A 6,465-nucleotide genomic window follows, 5' to 3' on the forward strand; every position below is an offset into this window, starting at 1 on the left:
CTCCCCTTCCTCACTTCCTTTACTCCGCTCGACCGCTCTCTCTCTCTCTCTCTCTCGCTCGAGCTCCTCAAACCCTAGCGCTGCCGCTACTCCATCATCACCGGTGAGGAAGAGCTTCACTGCCTCGACCTCGTCGCCGTCGTACTCGTGCCAACCGCGAAAATCTTCACTCCGCCGCCGCCGTAGCTGTCTTCCTCCGCCAAGTTAGGGCGTGGAATATCTACACCGACGAACTTCACTGTTCTTCTTCATAGTTTGTCGTGTTCTTCATCAAGGGTAATTAAAAGTTATTTTTACTACCCTCTTTTGACTCGAAATTTCACAACAAAATCTTCAAAGGTGTTTTATTCTTCAAATCCTCACACACACAAAACACCTCACTAGTCATCTGTTCTTGATTCGTTTCTCTAAGCAGTGTTTTTCTTCAAGATTCCTTAATTGTGTGGATCTTCGATCTATACAACTCTGGAACCTAAGACAAAGAACGCTTAGTAAAATTCTTCAAGGCTCATCTGGTCAAGTTCCTCAAACTTGTTCTTTTTGAAAAACCTTCTGAGAACGCATATGACCTCTCCAAATTCCTCACAACTAACTGTTCACAGTTACTCATGTTCGCTGCTGAATCACTAGGTTCTCATCAACTTAACTCATTTGCAGCGTTCCTCGAAGAAAAGTTGCACACTTCTTCAGAAAATTTGATTGTTCAAATTCCTCATTTGAAGAATATGGCTGATGGTAAGAAGCCGCAGAAAGGAGGAAAGAAACCTGAGGTCATGACTACTTTTGAAATACCGGAGGCCATCTATGCTGATTATTGCACACTTGATGTGGCTAAGTACGGAAAAGAAACTAAAAATCAGCGCAAGGTGTGCATACAGAAGATTGAACGGAGATGGGCAAGAGAATGGAGGGAGTACAGATATGTGACTCCAAAGTATATTAAGAAATTCGCACTTAATCCTCCATGCCCAAGAGCTCCGTTGGCACCTGGCCAAGAAGCTGACCCCACCAGCATCAAGCGTGGTGAGGATTTTCCTGAAGAATGGGCCAAACGCCAAGCTAAGTTGGCAAGACAAGCCAAAGAAGCAGTGAGGAAATTCAATGAAGACTCTGCTGCTGCTACTGCCACTAAGGCGTCTGTCAAGCCAAGAAAATCAATGGCAAAGAAGCCCGCTCACATGACAAGTGCTTCACCAACTACGCCCTCACGGCCAGATTCTTCAAAGCCCTCACGGCCAGTTCCAACAACTGCTCCTCCTCCAAAGTCCTCAGCTGCTCTGGCAAAGTCCTCAACACCTGTACATCTGGCCACGTGCCAAAGGACAAGAGGCATCTCTATTGCCTCTGGTGCCTCAACAAGTTCCTCAGCTGCACCAAAATCTTCATCAGGCCCCACTCTGCTGAAGGCTAAGGCAACGGCTGGTCGAGGTCCTCGGCCAAGTCCGAAGAAGAAACAGGTTGCCTTCCAAGTGCCATCTGACGATGAAGCTGATGATGATGAAGTTGCAGAAATCATCAGAGACCGACAAGAAAGGGCCGCTAGAGCCAAAGGAACAAATGTGCCACTCCTATTGGAACCAAGGGCGATCCTTGATTACATTGATCTCTGGCACAAGGATCCAAATACTCATATGCTTGATTTCAATTTGACTCCTGGTCAAAGTCACATGCTGACCCATTTCATCACTGAAGAGAAATGGAAATTTGAGAAGGCCACGCAGATCTAGAAGACTCAGTTCAGAAAGGAGAAGTTCCTGAAGAATAACGTTGTCAATATGACAACTGATGGACTCCTCAAGATCCAAGCTGAAATTAAAGCCCTCAGCGATGATTTCAATGCTTACTATGCAGATTGGCAAGGAGCCAAAGTCAGGTTTGTGAAACTGACTGAAAAATTCACAAATGTTTCAGCCCCATCGCAATAAGAAATTCCTCATGCTGAAGCGTCTGCTCAACCAACTGAAGAACATGCCGGCACCGCTGATGACATTCAGGCTGCTGAAGAAAATGCTAGTTCCAGGGCTGATGACTCCATTCCAGCCGCTGAAGAAATTGTCAGGGAATCCACTAGTGGTGCGCCTGAAGAAACTGAAGAAGTTAGGGCAACTGCATCAGTTGTGCCTGAGGAAATTCCACCAGATTCCTCAGTTCCATCTGCGCCTACCCCAACTCCAATTCTTCCATGTGCATTCGATGTGAAGAAGACCAAGGCTGCAGAGCAAGCTGCAGTGAAGAAAAGGAGAGCATCCAATGCTTCAGAATCTTCAGCTCCAAAGAAGATGAAGCCTCTGGCAAGCTCTATTGAAAATCCAATTGATGTTGTTCCGATTTCCACCATGCCATCAAAGGACCTTGTTCCTTTTGATGAGGAATATGTGATTCCTAGTGGATCTAATGAAGAACCTCAATCTGCTGCTTCATCAGAGCAGGTTGATGAAGAAATTGAAGTGGATGCAATCCCTTCAACGCCTGTTGATTCCTCGCTAATGCCTCAGTTCACAGCTAAAGAGGCTGGCGTTGAAGAAATTGAAGATGAAAACATGGACATTGGCTGCACAACGCCCGTGATGAATGATGACTTTTGGGAAAGTTAGCACCCCAATTCTCCACTCTTCACCCCACTACAACAAATACCTCAGTCCCCTGCACCAACAGTTCAAATGGGCTCTGAAGAAACTCATCCCACCTTGTCTGTGCATGAAGACATTCAAGCCGCTAGTGCTGAAGAAGCTGTTGTTATTGAACCTTTTAACACGCAGACTGCCACTAAAGAGGAACCAGAAATTCCTCAGCCTGAAGAACCTGAGATTGCAATTCCAGAGGTTGTGATGCAACTCACTGACACTCCCGTGCCCAAGCCAACAGATCCATTCTCAAAGAAGAAAAAGTTCAAGGCTGAAGATTTCTTCAGTGAGCATGTGTTCTTCACTGACTATAACCCCTATGACTCTGCTCGCATAAGGAAGAGGCATTTCTGGACTGCTAGTCAAGCAAAATTCTATTCCTCAGTACTGTTCAACAAAGACAAAGTCTTCCATCATGAACATATTCCTCATGAGGACATGGAGTCTCTGCCGTGCTTCGAGCCAGTCCTCACAGTTCTTCATGATGCTGGATTGCTAAATTTCTGCACTGACATCTGTGACTGGAATGAAGAACTCATTCTTCAATTCTATGCAACGCTGCACATCACAGGAAACTCTAAAGATGTGAATTCATGGGTGCTGGACTGGATGTCTGAAAATACTCACTACAAGGCACTAGAAACTGAATTGCTTCATGCCCTACCACTCAGTCCTCCCCTTGACAGTGCTCGTTGTGTCTACAGTGAACCTGGACTTTCAAATCATTTCATGCAAGTGCTGATGAAGCCTTTGAAGCCAGGGCAGGCTCCTCAAACCAAATTCCTCGTCAAGGAATTACTATATGTGCCCCGGACTGTCTATCGCATTCTGACGAAGATAGTGAGTCCAATCAAAGGCCACGACAAATGATGAAGAGGTCGTTGGCATCATGAAGAACATGCTTTTCCGTATCGTTCATGGTGTTCCCGTCAACTTCCATGATTTCTTCATGAGGACTCTGGCGAACATTGCTATGTCACCATTTGAACTGAAGCCTTATGCACCATGGATTATGAGATTCATCAAGACAAGGGCTTCACTAAATTACAAAGATGACACTTTGAACCATGGCAGCTACTTGCCTCTGATTGAAGTCCTCAAACGGACATATTCCTTAGCTGATGACAAAGGCAAGGCAACTGCTGTGATAGATGAAGGAATTTGTCTGTTGGATGGTCAATTTTGCAAGGCTGGATCCTACTCCACAAATGATGACTCTGCCACACATGACTCTGCCACCAAGAAAAATCCTCAAGCCACAACACCCAGGGTGATGACTGATCGTGAGTTACTCCTCAGTCTTCATCAGAAGGTTGATCGCAATCACAAATGGATCAAGCGTCAGTTTGGTTCAATTCTTCACAACATGACATCAACACACAATGCAGTGAAGAAAAACCAATACTACCTCCATGAAACCTTCAACTGTACTTTGGCTGTTCTATCAGATGTCTACAGCGCTGCAGATCTGAAGAATATGGGTCTCAAGGAAGAATTTGACTGGTCTGCACCTCCACCGAAGAAATTCAAGAAGATCAAGGTTCCTTCCTTAATGGCCAGCTCCTATTCTTCATCACGCGAGACTGATGAAAATGAAGACTTAGACGACACTGCAGCAGGCCCTACTACGACTATCGGACCCAACGCTGGCGCTCCTCCATCAACTTGATATTCTTCAGGGGCGTTAGTCCTCAGTTTCGAACCTTTTGGTCATTCGATGACAAAGGGGGATAAATTTGAGTTAGTCTTCAAGCGGGTCTATTATATGGGCGTTGTTTTTGCTAAGTTACAGCTCTCGCTCTTCTGAAACTTTATTGGATCGAGTTGTAATCTTAAACCCGATGGTGCTTTGATACTTTTGATGCACTGTGATCTGATACTCTTGATGCGTTATTCTGCATGCTTGTTCCTCATTAATATTATTGCATGCATGCTAAATTTCATCAAGCACCATATTTCATCATGCATTTCAAATTCTTCATATTATATGTCAAATGTGTGTATGAATTACAAGATATAGGGGGACATCTCCATGATTCAACTCTTCAAGTGTGCATTGCTTCAAAAGCAAATTCGTCACTATGGACATCTTCAGCGGGAGTTCTTCTATATCTTGCAATCAAATTCCTCAATATCAGCACTTACACTTCACATGTTTATCCCCGTTGAAAACTTAACCTATATTGTCATCAATCACCAAAAAGGGGGAGATTGTAAGTGCATCTAGTGCACCTTAGTGATTTTGGTGTATTGAAGACTTATAGGTTAAGGGACTAATGTGTTTGTGAGTGTACACAGGTTTATAAGTCTATGAGGAGTTTGATATTTCAAAAGAAAGTCGACCCCTAAAAATGAATATCTTCGACTGAAGATTTTGGTATTCCTGAAGACTTTCATGAAGACTTTGAAAGTGAAGAAATTGGTGTATCCGTGAAGACTTGATATTCATGCAAGGAATATGAAGCTTGAATACTTTCGTTTTCATAGTTTTGTTTTTCTCTTTCTTGAGTCATAGGAAACACTGTATTGTTAAAGGGGGTCGAGGAAATACTAAGGAAAAATTTCCATGTGATGCTCAACTCAAAATCCTACACCTACCAATCCCTTCGAGTGAAGCCATTGGAAATCTCATATAGTTCAGTCAATTTCTTCAGTGACAGAGACGAAGTTCTTCTGGTCGCTGAGGAATTTGTTCTGATTGAGGAGTTAGGAATTCGCCAGTGCGGATTTCCTACACAGTGAGGAACATGATAGCCCTGAGGAATTTGAGAGTCCAAATTTTGACCGTTGCTGTGCTGCACGCCAACTGTCCCAAAATATCTTATCCACCTAACGGTCATATCAAACAAGGGCATTTATGGCTTATCATGTTGGGCTGCTCCCTAGGCTATAAATAGCCACCCCCTACAACCACTAGCTGGTTGGCTGCTCCGAGAGAAACTGACACTTGTCATTTGAGAGCAACCCATCCTCCGAGGACTTTGAGCGAAAATCATCGAGTGAGGAAAAACCCAAACCCAAACACCTACAAACCCCAAAGTGATTGAGCATCACTGAAGAGATTGATCCTGCGTGGATCCGTTGCTTGTTACGTTTGAAGACTGTGCTTCTTCCAGACGGTTAGGCGTCATGGTCTAGAACATCCAAGAGGAATTGTGGATCGCCAAGTGATCTAGTCTGTGAAGGTTTGGAAGTCGCCTGAAGACTTACCACGAGTGATTGGACGAGGTCTGTGTGACCTTAGTTCAAGGAGAATACAATGAGGACTTGGTGTCCTGAGCTGCGTGCTCAGCGACTGGGTGTCCGGGACTGTGTGTCGTCGAGTTTAAATACTCAGCCGCTCCAACCAGACGTACAACTGAGACAACAGTTGGAACTGGTCAACCAAATCATTGTCTTCACCAACCTTACTGGTTCTATTTCCTCAACTCTTTCATTTCCTCATTACTGTGTTGAGTGATTGTTCATATCTGTGTTTGAAGACTTTGACTGAAGACGTTCTCACTTTCCTCAGTTCAATTTCTTCAGTCTGTTTATCTTCATCTTGTGTTATCCTGTGTTTACGCTTCCTGTGCTCTGTGCTTGTCTTCATTTCATCATGATGACTATGTCTGTATCCTGTTATGCTTACTTCTGAGTACTTATTCCGCTACTAGTAGTTCTTCGCTAAGGAATTTCCTCACCGGCAAATTCCTCAGTGAAGAATTCATAAAAATCGCCTGTTCACCCCCCCTCTAGTCGATATAATGCACTTTCAGCCACGCCGCTCCTCGCCGAGGTACTCCCTCCTCTCCCCTCCTCCTCCGGCCGCCCTCCTCCCACCGCCCTCCCTCCTCCTTCT

Source organism: Triticum dicoccoides, chromosome 5B, assembly GCF_002162155.2.
Source record: "Triticum dicoccoides isolate Atlit2015 ecotype Zavitan chromosome 5B, WEW_v2.0, whole genome shotgun sequence".
NCBI lineage: Eukaryota > Viridiplantae > Streptophyta > Magnoliopsida > Poales > Poaceae > Triticum > Triticum dicoccoides.